General features: G+C 43.3%; 1 long non-coding RNA gene and 1 other non-coding gene across 2 annotated transcripts; both read left to right on the top strand.

Annotated features, from left to right (window-relative positions):
- The first annotated feature begins 1,867 nt into the window (after positions 1-1,867).
- LOC125752960 (uncharacterized) lies at positions 1,868-6,708 on the top strand. Its single transcript, XR_007403654.1, has 3 exons — positions 1,868-2,028; positions 2,153-2,258; positions 5,623-6,708. It is a non-coding gene; the product is annotated as an uncharacterized LOC125752960 (long non-coding RNA).
- Positions 3,832-4,003, top strand: LOC112663767 (U1 spliceosomal RNA). The gene has a single exon (XR_007403775.1). It is a non-coding gene; the product is annotated as a U1 spliceosomal RNA (small nuclear RNA).
- Positions 6,709-22,797: the final 16,089 nt, after the last annotated feature.

Genomic DNA, 22,797 nt, shown 5'->3' with positions numbered 1-22,797 from the left:
GGAGGCAGGAGTCAAATTATAAAGGGTCTTCTGAGCTATCAAAGGTGTTGGAACTCTGCTGTATATTTAATGTGGAGCCATCAAAGGATTTTAAATAGTGACAGGTATTTTCCAAAGAATACTCCAGCATGAATGTGAAAAATGAAATGGAGGGTAAAGGAAAAAAGGCAGAGAAATAGTATAAAGGGCTGGTGCCTCCCCGAGGTAATAATTGTCACGAAGGTACCACCACAGACACAGCATCTAGCCCAATGCCCAACATCCCATTGGCCTCAGTGTGTGTATGTAAGTGAGAAACAGGCAATAAAGGAGGAATAAATCATCCAGAAAAAAAGGAGGGAGAGAGAGAAATAGGGTATAGTAACAGTAAGCCTGGCATTAGAGGTGGATCAGAAGCTCCTAAGCTTAAGAGCTCTGTTTTTCACATTTGCTAGTTCATGAGTCATAATTGAAACCACAGGCATGGGGTAAATTATTCAGATAACATTTATTGAGATCTTTTGTTATCCTAAATGTCATTCTGTATGGTGGATCTTGCTTTAGGATCTAAGCCATGGACTTCCATCATTTAATGAGCAAACAGAGAAAGAGAGGAATACAGTGAAGACAGAGCTAGAATGATCAGAAAACCAGGAGGAGGAGCTGTGGAGGATGGTGCCTTGCAAGTCCATGCAGGAAATGCTTTAAGAACTTCAGGAGTCATTAAGGCCCTGAATCACTAAAATGTCAAGTGTCATAAAGCGATTAATAACTTAATAAATAAAAATTGTCCTTTGAATTGTTTAGGAAGTCAATGATGTTCCAAAGTAGAGTGGCTGACTATTTTTTGGGGGGGTGGGGGAGGTCAAGGGAACATGGATGAAGAAACCATGAAAATTCCTTAGAAGAAAAAAACTTTATGAAGGGGTGAATTTTTATGAACCCTGATGTTTCAATAAGAAGAGTTCACTTGGGAAACAGTCACAGTCACACTACAGTTGCAGCCAGATGAGTGTTACATACACACGTGGGCTGAATTTTAAGACCGAGAATGGGACAGACCTTGTTCCTACCTAGAAAGTAGCACTCTGAAGTGCCAGGACCAAATGAAACCTCATTTTCCTCATCTGTAAAATGGGCTACCAATAGTCCCCACCTCATGGGTGGTTGTGAAGATAGAACTGATGCATATAAAACAGAACATTAGCTGGGTTACAGTAAATATTCTGTAAGTGTTAGCTGGTACTGGAGTTCTAACTAATTATTACCATTATTAAGATAATGTCTAGAAGCTCTCTTGGGCATTAGCAAACCTGAATAATTTCCACTTCCAGAGGTATCAACCATATTGTCTACATTTCATCTATCTTGTATGTTACCATATACAGAAAGAATAAATTTTATAAAACTTAAGGTGCTATGACATATGATTCATGTCATTTTTTAAGGCTATAATGGCTTTGGAGAATGACTTAGTGATTGTGATTTTTTTTTTTTTTTTAGTTCTCCATATTTAGAGAAATTTTAAGCTTTAATACAAAAAAGATAGAATTTTATAAAATAAGTCAGAATACATGAAATTAACAATGGGCTTTTATACTGTACCCTAAGACCTATAGATTCTAACTATAAAACCTGTAATTTTCCCATTTTACGTTTCATTAATTCAGGAAAAGACAGATTGTGAGGGCAGCATGCATAATGGATCTGACATGAATCTAATCAACATGTGCTGTGATTTGGAGGAATAAAAAGGAAAAATAATGTAAATTATTTTAAATGATTTCTTTTGGCCGTACATTCTTAGCTGGCAAGCCCCACCTCTGCAACCAACTAGTTCTGTGACCTTGGGAAAATCACATGACTTCTCTGTGTTTCATAGTAAGTTTGAGACCGTCCTGGCCTATCGTATCATGGGATCCTCTTCAGGGCACCACTGAGACAACAACAACTCTGAAAGCAGGTGTTCATTACCACTCCACTGACAATCGCAGCCACATTCTGCCTGAAGGCCAGGAACAAAATCACACCAGGGGGCATCTGATCCAGGTAAAACATACACAGCAGCTCAGTAAGTGCTTAACATTGAAAGGTTTTAGTGATACCAGAAATCTATGACACTTTCTCTGTCTTTTGAAAGCTAATCTCTCCTTAATTTCATCTTTCCTGAGAGCATGGTGCATGGGGTACAGATAGAAATCTCGAAGACGATTCCTCAACCTTGAGCTGAGCAGCTGGCCTTTGGCAGTCTACATGGACAAATACGGATGTGACACCATGTAAGTATCTACAAATACTTGGCAACCCTGGTGGAACCATTGAAACGCTGACCTAAAAGGACGTCCACAAATGCATGCAAAAAGAATGAATGCATCCACACGAGGCATGATATTCAGGCCAGCAAGACCATGGGATTGTTAAGCTAGCCCAACCTCAGCGCAATACCAACTCTAACTACCCTAAGTAGGCTGTGTCGGGAAGACGGCTTCCAACCTCCGAGCCTGTATCCTCATCTCGAAGATGGATGATAATATCCACTGTGGGATGTGCCACGAGGCTGAGAAAACATGTTTCTAAGGACGTAGGTATGCATGTATATATAATTTATTTATACCCTATAATAGCCAAGATTCTAACTTTCAAAAACCAATTCTAGCTAGTTTAAGCAACGAGAGGATGGCTTTAGAATTCAGGGATCTCAAGCTAAGTTTTAAGTAAAAACAGATACTGGGAATAAATGTCAAGACTCTATCTTTGATCTCTGCCTCCTTCTCTGCACCTGCTTTATACCCCATTCTCTTTTGCTAGAGAATCACAATTCTGGAGTTTGCATATTACTCTTCCAACCACCTCCTGTCTCTCGAGTCTTAGCTTCATTTGCAAATTCATGGGAGAGCGGATCTAAATATCCTGGTTTCAGTAAATATCCTGGCCCAATTCACGGTGACCAGAGGACAGGCTCATGTATCACAAGAGCAACTGTTGAGGGGATTGTAGATTAGGCCGGAGACAGGCTTTCCAGATGGAGAAGCACTGTGAACTGAACAGATGCACTGTAAGCTTATAGTCAGTCTCGAAATTGTTCTCCAAAAAGCCTTCAAAACAGAAATAAGATATGTAAAGTACCTGACACGATGCCTGGCAAATAGCAGGCACTGGATCAGGGGCCATGATAATTGCAAGGATGGCACGTAGAGACACATCTATGCCTTCACTGAACCAGCTTTCCCTGAGCCCCGTATTACGGTTTCGACGCTGAGCTCGTGCTGAACCTAGCCAGGTGACCATGGCCCCGGCCACTGGGAAGCTCACTGTCACACGGAACAGGGTGACTGCCTTGTCCATCTCTCCTCGGTCCCCCAAATACCATGCTTTATGATGTCTCTTTCCGAGATGTGGTAACGTTGGTATGTTTTGCAACTCAAAAGAGATGTTCTTTCTATGCAATTCTCACAGTGAATTAATCTCATCTTTCTAAGCAAGTAAGCATCTTGATTTGGATGCAATTCCAAGCTCGTGGTTCTTTCATAAAAATATCTCAAAGGGCTTTTCAAAGGGGCCTTAGTGCCGAATCAAAGGGGAGACAGATGAGAGAGGCTGCATTAGCAGATACCGTGTTCCCTTCTGCGCCCAGTGATGAAACCCCACATGACTGGGAAGCTTCATGGGATCGGAATTACACATCTACTCCCCAGAAAGTATGCAAAAAAAAAAAAAAATCACCTGTATTGTATTGTCCAGTTGTCACAAATTAAACACAAATCCCCAAGATGAAACAGAAAAAAACAAAGGTCTTCAAATACAGTAAGTACCGAGCAAGAGGACAGAAGAGGACAGAGGAACGTTCGTGGGGGCGCAGGGGGTTACCATGATGGTGAAGCTGGTTTTCCCGGGGGGGCCTTATCCACCACAATCGAGATGTGCTGACCCCTGCGATTTCCCCAAATGAGGGAAACTCAAGTGTCTAATTTGTGGTAGCAGCGGGGGGGGCGGGGAGGGATGGCGACAGTCGTGCTTTCCCCCGTGAGTGAATGTTCACACACACACACATCCAGGATACGTGCGCTGCTGGCCTGGCTTCACTGCCTTCTGCTCAAGCCCTTGGATGAGCCTCGGTCCTCACTCATCCTCTGGTTTATCATGAAAAAAGAGGCCCTTGAGTCTTAAATTGTCTACTCTTCCTTTTAATCCTAAACCAGGCATCGTGTTACATTGGCGATGAGGGTATCCAGTTCTGTTTATTTCTCTTATTTTTTGATAAGATGAATATATACGTACGATGCAGAATTTAAGAAACGCAGATGTGTGAACATGGTCTAAAAAATAAGCCAAACTCTACCGGCCAGCCTCTCCTGGACCCAGCATTATTGTTTTCGGTTTTATTTTTTAGAGTCTTCTTTATTTCTCTGCATGCATATATAATTTGTTTTGCAAAAAAGGGGGTTTGGATCATGTATAAAGTATTTATACACATTGTTTATTTATACCATGAGCACGTAGGGATGTATGTCATCTCTATTGCCATCCGGCATCTTTTTTTTTTTTTTTTTTTAAGATTTTATTTATTTGAGAGAGAGAGAGAGTATCATATGAAAACACGAGCAGAGGAGGATCAGAGGGAGAGGGAGAAGCAGACTCCCCGCTGGGCAGGGAGCCCTACCCGGGGCTCAACCCCAGGACCCCGGGATCACAACCTGAGCCAAAGGCAGACGCTTAACCACTGAGCCCCCCTGTGCCCCACCATCCAGCTCTTAGTTGCATGGCCTCCAGGCATAGTCATCTGACTATAGTAGCAATCCTACGAGCTGATACCCTTCAGCAAATTCCCTTTTGCACTTAAAGAGGTTTCTGGTTTTGGTAACTAAAACCTCTGAGTGACACAACTATATTCCTTTGTCAGTAACTTCTCAGTAAAAATATGATTTTAAAGGCAAATATGCAGCAATATACATTTAACTCTTCTTTCATTCTCCATTTTTTAGAGAGTCAATGCAGGTAATCTTCCTGGAATACACTTTGGTATGTAATATTATTTGAAGCTTTAGTATTTCCTCCCAGATACTTAAGCAGTTGCCTCAGTCACCATCACTGAAAAATGCTTCTATCTCCCGGACGTCTATCATATGTGTCAAGTCTAGCATTTGCCTTTCGGTCTTCTAATAATTCCATGATTCAGTCTGTAGCCTTTGGACTTTATACAACAATTTTAAGCACCGTATCCTCTTACTGTATTTTAAAACATGGTAAAGGAAATACTCCCATGACTTTCCTTTGTCCAAACTGCGTAGTCTATTTGCACCTGCTTATTCTTCTGAGTGATAGAGTACGCTTTCATGACTAAGCAAGGGTTCTTGCTGGAGAAGTTCTTAGTTCTTTGTGGGTGAGGTGATCTTGAGACAAAATGAATTCTAGACATTAGCAACTCAGGATCGGTTGGAAGATGAGAGTCTGGATGATGACTCTTCAACTTGGGCGACACCCACATTATACAGCGTAAGATATAAAAGGAGAACCTGCAGCTGGCATCACAAATGCCTCGCTGCTTTCAACTTCAGTTCCTGGTTCCTCTTTTTACTTCATGACAACGGGGCTAACCCCCCAGTGATGCTTTCGTTCTGTTCAACTAATCCTTTCCTGCCGCAGGAAGCCCTGAGATGCAGGAGACCCTCCTCCACCGTAGATCTTTGGACAAGTTGGCCTTTGCTGACCGTGACCGTCCCCATCTCAGCAAGCTGTCCTCTGCCCCCCTTGTCTTCACCAACGTGGACTTCTGTTTTGGTGTCGCACTCTCGTAGGAGACCTTCGGCAACGCCGTGCCAACCTTGGAGGGATGTGAAACAGTGCAGGTACCCACGAATACTGTTATTCAAAGGCATAGCAATCTCGCCTCATCAGGGCTGATCCATACCACACCTGAAAATCTAAATGGAGGCTCAGCAGCCGGCCTGAATGGCCTCACCTTTAAAAATCAAGATTTTATTTATTTTTTTTTGAAGGCTGGGGTAAAATAAGTTAAAATCCAATATAATCTTTAATGGAACTGGGACTTTTAGCCCAAGGCTTTTTCTATAATCAAAGGTTCTCACATGCTGGTTCTATTTTAAACATCTGATTAATTATCTCAGGAATTATAATGACCTCAGATTTTAGTCTCCGCAATCATTTTTTGGCACAGTTTAATTATTTATTTAGTAGTTATGATATGCAGAACCAGCCCTGGAAGAGTTGAATAAAGAGGGATTGAATAAAATAGCAGAATGAAATCTCCGTTTCAAAAACAAATTGTTGGGGGAAAAAAAATCAAAGATTTCTGATAACTCTTGTTTTCATACAACATATTACAGATACATCTTTCTCATCCAGAAGTGGAGAAATCGCATTTAGAAATGCCTCCTAAAAGTAAAATAAAAGCAATGCACTTTCTACGTAGCTTATACATGTGCTTGAATTTCTTGAAGGAGCCAGAAGAGGGCACAAGATGCTGTACATAGGGTATATTTGCATAAAAAAAAGTCTTTACATTGAGATCTGAAATCCTATTTCAAAGGAAAGTGAAGGGGCTTTGTGGTAACTCGTTTTAAGAGATCACAGCTCCTCGGAGTGAGGCACATTACACAGTAGGGAGATTGTGTTTTTTTATTTCAAACTCAGCCAACTCTCTGACCTCTTTGCTTCTGAGCCCAACAGTTTAATGAAAACAGAAAAACTAGCATCTATTCAGTCATGACACCTGCCACTTACATTAATAATCTTGCTGAAATGCCTACAGATGAGGTTTTAGTTTTAGTCCCATTTTACAGATGGAGAAGCCAAAACTTGCAGAGGTTAAGCCACCGGTTCAGTGGTAGAAAGCTGTAAGTCACAGAGCTCGATCTTGAATCTAAGCAGCTGCCTGCTTCGTGGTCTGAATGTTTGTGCTCCCCAACAGTTTATGCATCGAGATCCTAACCCCCAAGAGTGATGATATTAGCAGGTGCAGCCTTTACTAGGTCCTGAGGATGGAGCCCTCTTAAGGAACCCCTGTTCTTGTGTAGAAGCCTCCAGAAAGCTCACTTGCACTACTCCCCACCATGCGAGGCTGTGCCAGCTCTGGGCCAGGAAGAGACGTTCGCCTGATCCCGCTGGCACCCCGACCTCAGACTCGCAGCCCCCGGAACTACAAGAAAAAAATGTTCTTCTAAGCTACCCAGTCTGTGGCATTTTGTTCCAGCAGCCCAAGCAGAGGAAGACAGACCCCAACATCGACACCCCATCTACTATCAATACCGCCTTCTGCCCAACAATGACCATGTGCTCCCTCTGGCACTACCAGTAGGTACAGTGATCCACTTTCAGGGCTTCAGTGTTAGTCTTGCCAATGAACTGATCCTTTCTTTTAAGTCTGATGTGACCCTTTAAAAGCAAACAAAAACCTGACTTAAAGGCAACTCTGGGCAAGCTGACTTGGGTAACTGGCAAGTTTGTGGCCTGGCTGGCGAGCTCCTTCCCTCTGCCCACCCCCCCCCCCCCCCGGCCCTGCCCGAGTGGCAGGGCACAGCCTCTCTGCCAGGCAGCTCTCCTTCTCAGCAGCAGCAAATTGCACCCCCCACCCCCACCCCCCATCCCTGCTCCTTCCCTGTTTCCTCCTATTAGCACGAATCTCAGTTAAATCCACTGGCTTGCCTGGACCTGATATTCTCAGCTTGTGACATCCTTCATCACTGGTGCATTTGCATCTGAAGAAAGATCAGTCTCTTTACAGTTGAGGGCAAATAAATTTATCCAATGGTAGACTTTTAGCTGTGGGTGACCGGGGTGGAGTGGAGGCTAATAGTCTCAGCATCGAGAGTCAATCCCAGGGACACAACATGGCGAGTTCAGAGCCTGTTTTCCTGCTCCTAGGAGAGAGATGGGGATCTCTGCTGGAGGATCCAGGTGTGGGAGCTAGGGTGGAGAACCATGGGCCTGCACCAACACACGGTCTGACCTGAAGATAGCAGAGGCTGGAAATGAAAACTCAGAGCTGTTTGTAAAAGTCTGCCGATTGGACTCAATTTTCTGTATTCAAAATAGCCCTGTGTATCTTCAGTCAATACCCTGAGATTCCCAGCATCGTCGCTAATTGGTTTAATGCCCTGTGGGGACAGGCATTATACAACGGCCCACTGGGTGATGGGTACCGCAATGTGGCTACTCCTGAACACAAAGCCAGCTGAGATGAGAAAGAGAAAGAGAGAGAGAAAGAGAAAGAAACCCTGGGGAATCTCATCTACAGGATATATACTGAAAGTCACTTAAATTGGCTATCGAATTCCTTTCATTATTAATTGTGTCTTTTAATTACTTCACCATAACTAGTCTATGCCATTGTATGTTGTTTGTCTTCATCTTAAAGAAGGAGGGAGAGCAAGACGAAAGGCTGGAGGGAAAGAGGGAGAGATGAGACAGAGAAGGAGACAGGCAGAGAGAGGGGAGACCAGAGAAAGAGGGAGAGGAGGAGGCTGGGGAGCATAAAGGAGAGTCAGCACTCTCAGATGCTGAAACAGAACAAAGTAGATTGGAAAGGAGCCCTGGAGCTCAAGTTTTCTCATCTCTAAAATGGGAATTATATCTACCCTCCAGTGCAGCTGAAAGATTATATGAAAAAAAGTGTGCAAAAAGGAAAAAAAAAATTACCCCCCCTCACAATAAAAAAACTTGAAATAACTCCTGGCACACAGTAAGCACTTGATGAATAGTTGTGATTATTATGATTATTAGCTTCTAGCTCCCATAACCCTTAATAATAGTCAAAACTCTATAGAAATCTATTTCCCCTTGTGCCACAAAAGAAAAACCAAGCAATTTTGCTGAACTGTAAATGCACCAAATTAAATGCCCAGGCATAAGAATTAGCATAAGCAATATCTCTCCACAAAATTGGCACTCAATATCTCTCAGCGCATAATCTTTACCATCAAAGGAATGAGCTACCTAAAATAAGCACATTAGTCAGCTACCAGAGACAAGCAATGTTAATATCTACAGCAAGCTACAAATTATCCAACAACCACAACACATGTTTTTAGAGGAAAATACCAGAGCACAGAAAATCAGACTTTACTGGGACGAGGCTCAAGCTACAACCGGCTTCCAGTGAGGAACAAAAACTGGGCTCCGACTGTATGGGGCGGCCCACATGGGTGGGGGCCAGTGGCTCAGGCAGTGAAAGGATTTACCAGAGGCAGGAGAGTGGAGGTAGACGTTGACTGAATACACTGCAAGGGAGCAGAGGGCAGGACAGCAAGAGAGAGACTGCCATGGGGTGGTGGTGGTGAGGCGCCATAGTTACAGGCTGAAGCCATGGGGTATGGGAACTGTGGGGCTTCCCTCTTCTGATAACCCTGCCTGGTTGTAAGTGGCCCCTGGTTAGTTAGGGCCTAAGGCAATTTCCAGGTGGATCCCTTAATGAGCCTGTCTGCATTCAGCCCAGCTGGGTGGTCACTGTGGGCCCTTTTGCCTTCTTCCTGTTTCCACCGCTCAAGCCATTTGCCCACAAGCGGCCTCTACAGACAGCTCTGGGAAAGGAGCTAGGGAGTGGAGAGAGCATGTGCTTCTTCCTGTCTATAATTGCAGTAATGCGGACCATTGAAGTTGACTTAATAAGTTACATTTAATATATTTTAAACCTGATATTTTTTTCGGGTCTCCCACCCATCTCAGTGCAAATCTAAAATATGATGCAGCATTTTTCAGGACCAAACATTTGACCAAGTCCGAGTCTTCTTGATCATTAACTACCCACCCACCTTTCTCCTTAACCAGGGTAAAATATTTATGATATCATTTGATACTTTCAGAAAAGAGAGCAGGGAAATCACACTCAGCACATTTTCTAATACTCTCATTTTGGACATGGAGTTAAATGACTCACCCAAGATATTCCTTCTAGTTAGCAGCAAAATTAGAATTAGGACTTCGCTCATCAGCTCTATTCACACTGACCATGGCTCAGTTTATGTCTTAGCTTCCTCTTGCTTAAATATTGCAGCAAGATCCGATCCTAGCTCCCTGAACCCACTGTCCTTTCTCCTTCCCACCCATGAGTCCAGGTGGACTTTCCTTAAGCACATATTTGATCTTGACACTCTTGCTGGTGGCAACACTTGAATGACTCCCCCAAAGTACTCAGTATATGGTCGAAAGGATTGCGTGACCTTCAGGGCTTTGTGTGCTCTGTGCCCTGATAACTTGCCCCCATGTACTCTCCTGCCCCACTCTGCAGCCTTCCTGAGCTGCATACTGTCCCCAGGACCAGACCCCTTGCTCCGTAGCCCCTTTAACCGGTCCTCCGCTCCTTCTGCTTGGGTACCTCCTCTTCAGAGGCCCAAGTTTACACTGCCAGGGTCAGAAGTTCCTTCTTCCCTACCCGTTTGACTGGTTTGGGCTCCTTCCTTTGCATTCCTGTGTATTTCTTTGATGGCAATGATCGCATGTGCATGCAAAAGCCTCTCAGATTCCTTTTCCTTCTAGACTGTCAGCTCCTTGAAGGTAGAAACCATGTCTTTTTCATCATTATATTCACAACGCCCAGAACAAAGCCTGGTGCACAGTGAAAGTTCAATAAATATTTTTAATTCAATGCCTTAACTCCCAGGCCTGAGCTATTGCTCGTATTCCACAGTATCTCCCTAGCCCTTAATTATCTACTATTTGCTTCACATGGATTAGTCACAGCTCATCAATTATATGATAAGCAACTTAAGGTCAGAGATAGTGTTTTACTCATCATTCTTATCTCCTTTAGGGCCAAGGCTGAGTTAGGCAGCCTGCTATTGCTAAAGGAGGTTTTTTTGTTTTGTTTTGTTTTTAATGTTTTCTTTTAAATCCAAAGAATACTTTCTTATATGGAATTTTAGGCAGAAAAGTATATAAAATCGAAGACCGTAAAAAGGAGAGAAAGATGCCTTGGTTCAAATGGGGTCTGCAGACTCCCACGTCCAAAACGAATTGCCCCTGAGGCCATATCTCTAAAAGTGTATTTTTCTTTTTTTTCTTTTCTTTTCTTTTCTTTTCTTTTCTTTTCTTTTCTTTTCTTTTCTTTTCTTTTCTTTTCTTTTCTTTTCTTTTCTTTCTTTTCTTTTCTTTTCTTCTTCTTCTTCTTCTTCTTCTTCTTCTTCTTCTTCTTCTTTTTAAGATTTTGTTTATTTGAGAGATAGAGCACTAGAGAGAGAGCAAGAACGAGTCAGGGACAGAGGGAGAGGGAGAAGCAGGCGATGAGGGGCTTGATCCCAGGATCAGGACCTGAGCAGAAGGCAGACACTTAACCAACGAAGCCACTCTGGTGCCCCTAAAAGTGTACTTTTCAAATTGCATGTCAAGCTCCATTAGTAAAGAGTGACGTTAATTTATTGAGGCTCAATCTGCATTTACAAAATGCAAAAGAAAAGATCACGTTTCATCATATGTAGTATAAACAAGTATTGTTGTGGGAAATTATTATTCATTATTATTTACTTATACGTGGACTTTACTTCTACCTGTTTCCTAATCAGAGAACTCACTAGAGATATCTTGTACAACATTGTGTTAATTGCTTGGCAACACTATGCACTTAAAAACTGGTGAACTGGGTAGACGCTCCTACTAAGTGTTCTGAGCCCAATAAAAAGGAAAACAGATTTTTAAAAGCTTGAGATCCACTACTTGAAAATGCTTCTTGGGGCACCTGCTGGCTCAGTCTGTAAAGCATGCAACTCTTGATGTTGGGTTATAGTTTCAAGCTCCCTGCTGGGTGTAGAGATTACTTAAAAAGAAAATATTTTAATAATACATACATACATACATACATACATACATACATAAAGTGCTTCTTAAAGCACAGATAAGAGCATCTGGTGTAGTACAGTGGTTCTAAACATTGGTTCACTTCAAGGATTTGATGTGGGATTTAATGGAAATAACAGAGTCCCAGATCCCACTGTGGAGATTCTGATTCCGTAAGTTTAGGCTCAGCCCAAGCATCTGTTTTTATCAAGCTTCCAAAGTCACCGTAAAACACATGAAGTTTGAAAACCACTGGGATAGTGGAAAGGACACATATAGGATCAGAATCCCAGGGTAGAAAGAATCTGAGAGGGAGCCTGCTTCCCTGATGTTTGACTATACACCCTCCGTCTGGACACCCTCCCGAGATGGGACCACTGACAGCATTCTAAGACCGCCCCCCCCTCTGTCTGTGGGTGGCTTGCACCCCTCCCCTTGATTCTTCCTCTACTCAAGAAGATAAATTTCATCTTCCTACCAGGTAACAGCTCCTTATTTATGGCACACCCAGCCTCAATTTTCTCATCTATAAAGCCGTTGAAAGAGGTTCACAAAAGATCACGGTCAAGTGTATATGAATAGACACTGTACGATGTAAACTATAATGTCACAAATAGTTTACTTATTACTACGTGGTAGGAGCGCAGTACATAGTTACTCACTAGCCGAGGGGTGATAAACAGGTTTCCTTCTTATGCTCCAGGCTAAGCACTGCCCTCCCCGCTCCTTCCAAATTAACTACTAGATTACGCTCCCCAGAGCCAGGGCCCTGCTTTGCTCCCCATCTAGTGTTGGTGCTCAGCACAGGGCCTGCCATTAAGTAAATATCTGTAGATGGAATGAACCCATGAGACAGCCAAATTTCTTCTAGGTGTGTATATATATGTGGGTGTGTCCTAGGTCTATGCGTCTATACACACGTATGTCCGTGGACTGTGTCTCCACACACCTTTCCTTGGACTCTCTCAGCCCAGTGCTCATTCCTTTAGTCTTGTTGGGTTTTTTTTTTTTTTGTTTTGTTTTGTTTTTAAAATGTAATATATATATTTTTTTAATTTGAGAGAGAGAGAAGGTGCCCATGGGCAGGGGGGGAAGGGCAGAGGGAGAGTGAGAAGTAGGCTCGCCACTGAGTGGGGAGCTCATTACGGGGCTTGATCCCAGGACCCGAGGATCATGACCCGAGTCTATGGCAGACACTTAACCAACTGAGCCACCCAGGTGCGCCTCACTCCTTCAGTCTTGCACACTAATCACCCAGGCACACATCTTGGAGGAGGTAACAGAGGATGGCCAGAGCTCTAAATAAACTTTTCACAGGCCCAACAGCTTCCGGGCAATCTTTAATGGAACCTGCTGTAGAAATGACATGAAATGGCTCTCTCACTCACAATGATCTGAGAAGCTCTAAAATAAACTAAATGGCTCACATGAATTCCGAGTCCAGCAAAAGTATTTGTGTGCACACTTTTCCCAGTCAAGGCCGCTACAGCCTTAATTTATTACTTATCAAAAAAAAAAAATTGTTGTGAGTTTGTTTTGTTTGTACACATGTTCCTTAAATAAGGAAGAATCAAGGTAAATTTCAACCCTATGCTCTCATACAGATTATTGTCTAAATCTATCAAAGTGTTACAGGAATAATTCTTTTAAAAACATTTTTAAGTATGTTTTAGTCCATTTTGTTGACTGTAATGCATTAGTGAGTAAATGTGAAAGTTAAAATATCATGCCTTTGATCTTTTCTGCTTTACAGACAATTGGTCTATTTGATCATATTGGTGAAAGAGATTGCTGCTGGTCTGAATCTTGGGCACTTCTTTCAGAGTTAATCTAACATAAAGTATTCCTTATCCATGGAGTGTCGTAATTTGAACCTCATTCTTGGCAAAAATAGACATGTAAAAATATAAGAAACCACAATAACAATAATAATAATAATAATAATAATAATACTTAACGTCCTGATGACTAAGTTGGCTAATCCCTCAAAGACAACTAGACAATTCTTTTACATGTAAAAGGGGTAGAGACATTTTACATCATTTGAATGGCAAAAGCTAATGGACTTCTATTCTCCTCCAATTGTTTTATTCCCATCTTGCCGAACTGCCTTTTATTTGTTGACTTAGCCTTATCCATCCATCAAGGATCTTCAAGCACTTTGTATCAAAGACCCACAACAGAAATGTCGCTATAAAAAACATTTTACAGGGCAGCCCAGGTGGCTCAGTGGTTTAGCACCGCCTTCGGCCCACGGTGTGATCCTGGAGGCCCGGGATTGAGTCCCACGTCAGGCTCCCTGCATGGAGCCTGCTTCTCCCTCTGCCTGTGTCTCTGCTCCTCTCTCTCTCTCTGTGTCTCTCATGAATAAATAAATAATAAAATCTTAAAAAATTTTTTACAAAGATATCAACTTTATTTAAGAGAATTTAAGCAACTTTTCAAGACTCGATAGCTACTAAGTTTCATAATTGAAAAGTACTACGCCAGCAAAGCCAACGTTGTGTGCATGTATGTACACATGTGTGTGTATCTTCCCAGAAAGCACAAGCCAGAGTCATCATGTTGTTAGATAAGACTGCTGTTTGCTCTCAGCCAAATTCCATTAACTTGCCTAAATCAGATACACGACTAGCTACACAATTTAATGGGCTCCAGTGAAAAATGAAAATATGGGGCCTGTTGTTCAAAAATTATTGCTAATTGCATGATGGTGACAGCACAGCATTAAACCAAGTGTCCGATCATGTGGGTGTGCACAGATCACACGTCTAAGATGCTGGCCCTGAATGTATAATAGATGCAGCATGAAGCATTGATAGATTATGGACTAGTGTAGACATGTGAGTTGACATATTAATCAGATTCTGCTTAACCAGTGAACAAGTCCAAAATATCAATGGCTTAAAACGACAGTAATTCCAGGGGCACCTGGGTGGCTCAGCAGTTGAGCAACTGCCTTCGGCTCAGGGCGTGACCCCAGGGTCCGGGGATCGAGTCCCGTATCAGGTTCCCTGCAGAGAGCCTGCTTCTCCCTCTGCATGTGTCCCTATTCATGTGTCATGAATAAATTAATAAAAATCTTAAAAAAAAAACACCAAAAATGACAGTAATTGCACGCTCCTCAGTCAATGGGTCAGCAGTGGCTTGCCTGGGCTTGGGTTCCAGCATGCTCTCTACACCTTCTGTTCTAAAACCAAATCTGGAAGAGCAGCCCCCTGTGCATAGTCCCTTCATGGCCTCAGTAAGAGCACAGGCCACAGCATACAAATGTATTTAAAGTCGGTGCTGAGTCACATCTCTTCACCTTTCAGGATTCAAATAAAACCACACAACCAAACCCAAGGTAGATGGGGTGGGGATGAGAATACTCTTTCCACGGAAGTGGGGAGAAGAATATTTGCTAAACCGTCATATATTCTGCTATGGTTGAGACGATACTCCACTGAGAAGGTGATTACTGGTAACCTAGACACCAGTGCCTGGGGAAGGTTTGGTTCTTCACTTGAGATTCCAGGTTGGCCTCAAGTGCTAAAGGCATTGATTGGTTTGTCTGCATATTCTAAAGATGGGGATAGGCATGAGGGGAAAAAGTGAATTTAAGAGGGAGAATGTGACCCTAGGACCTGTACTTTGATTCTACTCTCTGAAGCTGAAGCAAAAAAGGACCTTAAGAGACAAATGAGTGAAGAGTCAGAAATCTTACAAGAAGGAAAGCCTAGGATCTCATTCACTGAGAAACAATGTCATTAAGCCACAGGGTTTGTGGACCTGCCCTCATGCGACCACAGCAGACAAACATCCATGAGAAGGGCATGGTCAAGTTGAGGAAGCGCTATAGAAGCCGCCTACACCTCTACCATTTGGTGTGACACGGTGCCTGTGGTTGTACCAGGGGGCTGGTTTACACAACACAGCCTCACCAAAGGGGCATCTTCTGGACTAGATCACAACCAAAGCCTGAGGAAACAACTGGAATCAAGGCTAAGGGGAATTAAGGATGAAGAAGCTGAAGTCAGTCAGCGGGACCAAGGGACCAAGGAGGGGTCCAGCACAAGAACTATGTAAGCGAACCGACAAACTTATGCCCAAGGAGGAACCAGAAATTGAGCATTTTCTGCACAGAAGGAAAGTAGGGCAGCCATGTGGTGTGGGTGTGGGGGTGGCATCAGCCTCAGAGCCCAATGGCCACCAAGGTATGGCCCTCACTCCTGGGAGGGAACGCGACAGTGAACCTGACAGGACGTAGCACCAGCTTTCCCTCTCTCCCTTCCTCGCTGTGGCATTAGGGAACCAAATGCAGAAAAGAGGACAAGTCCCTGTACAACAAGAGAAGAAGACGGGAGGTACACGGCCCTCCAAGTCCTCGACCAGGACCACAGGCCTAAGGTCCCCCTGGGAGAACCAAAGCGCTGTAGGGAATGCATGAAGAGGCGATCTTTAAATAGACCAGACAAGTCGTGGCCCTTGAAAGGAGTCTGTTTTAATGACTGGAAGTATTTGCCCAGTGCTGATCCTGGAATGAGGGGTCACGAGCGGGCTCAGTGTGCACAGGAAAGGGGAGCAGTTGGTGCACTGAGCTGTCACTGGTTTCCTTTCCTTCACAAAATCCAATAGGTTATGAGATCATATCATTAAAAAAAAAGTGGTTTCAGGGGTCAAACCCAATGTTTTGCATAATATATATGATGTCTTCTTCCTTGGAAGACCCCTGAGAGGTAAGACAAGAGGGCAGGGAAAGATTTCAACTCCTGAGGCAGAAGTTAGTAAGCTTGCACAGAATAAGAGGAGGATGAGGTTCGGGGGAGCCGGTTCTCCACTAGAATCACAGTACCCTCAAGTCAGAGCTGGCTGTCGGGCAGATCAATATTAAAATACCGATGGTCACAAACAGTTATTTTTATGGACATCGTAAGGTAGATTCGAGAGCATCTCGGTAAGACCACATTCCTCTCACTTCCGCGGCTCCTCCAAGACGCCATCCTGAGTTAGACAGAAGCGGTTGGAAGCATTACACCTGGTTTGCCAAGAATTTCCTGGGACCTGCATGGGAAGGTATCGTTCCCATCCACACCATCCAGCACGCCTTTCTCCACCCAACACAGGTGAGAGCTGTAGCAGGCAAGGGGACCTGCTGAGATGAGGACGACATTCGTGAGCTTGATTGTGCAGAAACGATCACGGGTGTATTGCGTATGTGCAACCTCATTAGATTGTGCAACCATTAAACATATTTGTGATTATAAGTTACACATTGATAAAGCTGTTCAAAGTGAAAGATAGACTGTAGAATTTGGAAGGTAAACATGAAAATTCTGCTTTGTTACTGATAAAGCTGATCGGAGGAGGCAGCTAAGCGGCTCTAGTTGACCTGTTAGCATTTCTCCCCCAGTGAGACAGATGTACCTTCCCCGCCAGCCTGCGCAGCATTAGTCCTGCCCCAGTGCCGTCCACTGCTCCCCGCGCGGTTCTCCTGTCCACTTTGCACCCCACGTGTCTCCAGAAACTTCAGAAGGAGTTCACAACAGCACATAACTTAATTCCAGCTTGAAAATCGACACTTGATTCCATTTCTCATCTCAAAATATGCAATCAAGGTGTCTAGCGTGTTTTGTCAGAGGTTAGACAATGACTTAAAGTGATAGCAAGAACTCCAGTAGGATGATGCCATCAGAATAAAAAAAAACTCCCCCTCCTTATCAAATTTCTAGTGGAGATTAAGAAATTATATGGAAAGATCCAAGTAGATGAAATACCACATGTCTTATTGTCTTTCTGGATTTCTCTCTCTCTCTCTTTTTTCTTTTTTTTTAAGATTTTATTTATTTATTCATGAAAGACACACACACACACACACAGAGAGGGGCAGAGACACAGGCAGAGGGAGAAGCAGGCTTCTGGCGGGGAGCCCAATGTGGGACTCGATCTGGGTCTCCAGGATCACGCCCTGGGCTGAAGGCAGACATCCCACCCCTGACCCACCCAGCGGCCCCCTTGATTTCTCTTCCACCCAGGCTCGGGCAGGATGCTCACTCACATTTCCAGGTAGAGGGATGCTCCTTACAGGGTAGTAACCTGGGCTTTTTTTTTTTTTTTTTTTTTTTTTTTTAACTGCAACAGATGAAAGTCTTAAAATCCCTAAAACAGAGTGAATTTGACTCCCCATCTCATAGGCCTTTGATTTTTTTTTTAAAACTCTGCTTTGAAAGAACTGAGAACCTGTTAGAAGAAATGCTGTATGTAGGGTTGCCAGAAAAATACTGAGCATCCAATTAAATTTGAATTTCATGTAAATGATGAATAATTGTTTCAGTATAAATATGTCCCCAATACTGCAAATAAAATACAAAACACCCAGATAAGTTTGAGTTTCATATAGACATTTTTTTAGAAAAATATGAATATGTCCCATTCAATATGTAGGGAAAATCTGTAATAAAAATATGTTATTCATCTGAAATTCAAACTTAACTGGGTGTTCTGTATTTTTATTTGCAAAATCTGGCAACCCTACCTGTCCACTCTTCATTCCAGATTCTCCAAATGTTAGCATTTTACCAGTCTTGTTTCATCATTCTGTTTCTCTCTCAAGGAAAATAAAATTAAGTGTAAGTTGAGAACATGATGTGTCTTTGCGTCTTTGCGTAAAAAGGGTATTCTCTGACATGACCACAGTAAGGAAAATTAGGAATCAGGAAGTCAACATTGATACAATAGTATTATCTATTATCTATCTATTATTATCTGGGCCCTATTCAGATTTCACCAACTATCCCACCAGTGAGTATCCTGTTTCCTGCGCTGGACCCAGGATCACGCACTTCGTTTAGCTGTCATGTCCAGTTACGTATTCAGCCTGGCACAGCTTCTCTTTGTCTTTCACGTTTCTTGTCTTTCCAATTTGTCTTGGTCTTTCATGACCTCAGCAGTTTCAAAGATTACAGGCCAATGATCTTGCAGACGCTCCCTCAAGTCTGATTTGCTGACGTTTCCTTACAGTTAGATGCTGATTATACATTTGGGGCAGGGATCCCCTATAGGGATCCTATATTTTTCTCAGGGCATCTGACCAGGGTGCCTTACTTCAGTGATCACAGGAAACACATTTGTCCCGGCCACAGCGTCTGTCTACCCCACTTAGCAGCAGAAGCACCGCCCTGTCCCCCAGGAACCCCCCTCCAGCTCGCTATCATCACCCCCCAGGTATCTGTACAAAGCAGACCCATCTTTTGCTGTGGATCAGAGATTCACATCCATCTGAGCCAGCTGGGGAGACCAAGGAAACCTTGCTTTTCTCACTCTGCAAGGTGCTAATCAAGCAGTGTCCCGGTCCCTGAGGTGTGAATTTAAACTCAGTCTATAGAAACTTCTACTCGAGAGACGAAGAGTGGTTTTCCCATGGGCTCTGGAAAGGGGAACCCACATATAGACCCAGCAGTGGACCCCTGGGTGCTGCCCACTGTCCTCTTCAGTGCATTTTCAAACCTCGGAGTGGTGGCATTCGCAGACACCTGATCATCGTGGGCTCCTTCTTCCTTGACCAGGATTTCCACGGCTCTCTCATGCCCCCTTTCCTTGCAAGCCTCAGGTCACTGCAACCCCAGGACTGAGCACAGGGCCATGGTTTGCACAGACGCTTTCAGGCAGCCGGTCCCAGGCTGGTCCGTGGCTGCCTACCGCCTCCCGTCCCCACTGCGGCTATCCTTGACCCTACAAAGCCCCCTTCATGGGAAAGGCTTCCACTTCATTCCTTTGGTGAAGGATCACTCCCAACAGAAGTGTGCTATTTCAACCCCCAGTGACACCACGAGAATGGGTACTTTTGCCATGTTTCCCTTTCAGGTACCCTACCCTTCCCTGACTTTAAAATTTCCTGGGACTTGACTAACTTACACTATTTCAATGGTTATCAAAATATTTTCAACATCTTTGCCCACAGTGAGTGAAAGAGGAATGGATTTCTAAGGCTCTCCTCTGTGGACTCTTTCCCTTTAGAGGAACTTCAGCTGGGATTTTACATGTAATCTTGTCCCTTTCCTTCTCTCTCACCCTAAGAATTGTTGAACCTGAGGACTTCCACTCTTTCTCCCTTTTGGCATTGCTTTCTGGCCTCTGTTTTAAAATTATTTCTATTTTCAGGAGCTCATGTCTCTAGAGTTCATCCTGTTTCATCATCCGTTTCAAAGAGACAAGATAGTGATAATTTGGGATCTGCCAATAGAATTCACTGTTTAAATAAATACCATCCACGCTCAACTCTTTGAGATGGAAAAACTCAGAAAGTTATTCTCCTTGAAGAACAACAAGTCAGTCAGGCCTGAGCTTGGCCTATTGTTTCCCATGGTTCATCCTTCCTCTTTTCCACAGAATTTTAACTCCATAACTTTCTCAGACTTACTTCCTCAGAATACTTTACCCTTCCCTAGTGATAGCTATGTCAATTTAGTGATCATCACAAAGGGCTTGAGCCCATCTACACTGATCCCCCCCATTCCTCCCCTCCCAAATCTCTTCATTTCCTTTTTTGTTGTTGTTGTTTATTTAAACAATTCTTCAGAGAATGGTTCCAATAGCTCTTACAGCCTCTATCCACAATGTTAAGAGGATACTTCTGAATGGTTCCCCTAGGACTCTTGGGAGGGGAGAGATATTGTCTCTCCTGTGCTCTTAGATTTGTTTCGGTTCTGGCCATTCTTTCTTCTCCAAAGACAATGAAAATGTCTGCCCTTTGTCTAGTCCCCTATTAAAAACAGTTCAACCTGGGTTCATTCTTTTCCCTTTCAAGTGTATTTAGCCTGCCTTCCAATATCTAATTTCCTGTGTAGATCCACCTAGTCTATGTATCAATCTTTCTCTTTCAAAATATCTCTCTTCTTTCAGCTTAATTATGCTGTGTGTCCTCCCCATCCCCCTTCATATTATCACTTGATTGCTCTGATCCTGGCACTTAGAGTGAAATTGAGATTTTTTTTTTTTTTTCCCAAAGCCATCTAATTCCTACTTGATTTCCTGAGCAAAATGGATTCCTTGAGAGAGTGTTCTGACTGCAAACTTTTCTGACCTTCTTTGTTGGCTTATTAGCCATTGGGCTTGGAATAAGAATATGTGAAGCTGCTTTCCTAAGTTCAAAAAAAAGGGGGGGGAGGGGGGCCAACAGCCTATTTATAATAAGAGCCTTCATTCCTTTATATAAAATGTTCCACCCTCCAACAAGTAAAATCACAGTGCAAAACACTGATATTTTCAATCATATTCAAAGACTATGTAATTAACCTATCTGGAGCCAATGTGGGATCGGTGGGTAAGGCTTTAAATCTTCAGCTATGACAAAGCCTGTGAGTCAAGGAGCTTAGGCCCTCCCTGCCGTTCCCCCTGTTGGCTCTAAATGCTGCTCAAAACAACATAAAACAGGTAGAACACTTGGGACATGGGATTTGGTTTAGCCTACGCTGTCTGGCACAAACCATATTCTAGTGCTCTTGGAGTCATATCCCCGTTTGCAGACACAGCTCAATCACCAAATAAAAGCAGCAACCCTGCTAGGTTGAAATAATTGTGGCAAGTAATAAAAGTATTACTTTTCATTCCAGCCTCGAGTTTCATTTGCTCAGATAAAATCTGCTCCCCCTGCTTGGGTCAGTCAAGACTGCCCAGAGCAGCTTTATTCACCAACGCCTTGTTGCTTCTCATAAAAGCCCAAGAAACCTGGCTTCCTGTTAAAAATACTCTCTGCATCTCAAAAACTGGACATACTTAGTGGCTGTTTCTTATGCAAGTGGGTGGTTTTGTGTCACCCATGCCCAAATCCTAAGACTCAAGTCACCATTCTAGGTTATATCAGCAGCCTTCCAATCTGTGCCAATTTGCTCCCCAAATGGCAGCTTCCCAAGGCTGCAGACTAAGGCCCAAGATGTACGTAAATACATAAATACTCCTTTCTTGTCTTCCTAAGAATTGATTGAGAGTTAAGCCCTCTAGTTAATATGCTAAAATGCTTACAATGCCAGTTTGATTACTGATTAAGCACAAGGGAAGTGTACTTAGATATGCGGTCATGATGGGCTTTTTATATTCACTTCAGAACTGTTGAGTCTAACCCACCTGGTCCTTAGCACAGAGGAGAGGCTCAGCCCTCCCCAGAAGGAAGAGCATACACCCTCCGGTTTGTTGCCAAGGCGGACACCTCTGAAGGCAAGCAGAGCCAGACGGAAAAGTCAGAGGGTAAACTAAGTTGGCTAGACGCTTGCTCTTAAATTCACCCATCAGATAGTTGCCTCTTCTTCTTTGGGGAAGAATTGGGAATAAGGACAGAGTCAAGAGACACCAGAAATAGTCTTCACTTTCTGTCCCAGGATGTGGGGTAGAAATTCTCACCCATGCATGATGAAGTGGCTCTCGGGAAATAGAATGTTTGCCTCTAACAAACATTCATAGTATTGTCACAATAAAGGAAAAGGTTGGCCGGGAACACTTTTCTGCCCTCTTTGGGGGTGGGGAGGGGGCTCTCATCTGCATAACACCACTGATGCCCTTCCTTATTTTTCCCTGCCTGAAGCCTACTTAATTTTCTGATTGTTAAGTTTGTAAAGATCAGCTGGGCTTGAAGAGGTTGGCTCTTTCTCTCACTATCTTTTTTCTCATTGTGTATCTTACTTTTTCATCTCTTTTCTCCATAAAATGGACCTGTAGTTTACGTTCTACGTCAGTGGAGTGTGTTTGCAGGTACACTTGGCTGTGTCTAAATCACATTCTCCAACAGCGTCGTCAGTCACGAAGCTGACATTGTCACCTCTCGCTGTCAATCCCCTGTCTGTCCCCCAGTTGCTTCCGAACTCAAGTGGAGAAAAGAGGGGGGTGTTGTTTATCAGGCCCCTTCGACCCCAATAGTAACGTGGAGAAAATATGTGACAGTGTCTGGCACAGGGAAGGCAATTAATGAATCTGTCTTCCATTTCAAGCTGAAACATCTATCATACAGATTCAAAGACCATTTTTTTCCATACCCCCACCCCCTTGCATATGATTTAAGGACTA

The sequence above is a fragment of the Canis lupus genome, chromosome 18, assembly GCF_003254725.2.
Source record: "Canis lupus dingo isolate Sandy chromosome 18, ASM325472v2, whole genome shotgun sequence".
In the NCBI taxonomy this organism is placed as follows: domain Eukaryota; kingdom Metazoa; phylum Chordata; class Mammalia; order Carnivora; family Canidae; genus Canis; species Canis lupus.
The sequence above is the reverse complement of the archived record's forward strand: the minus strand, read 5'-3'. Positions and strand labels throughout refer to the sequence as shown.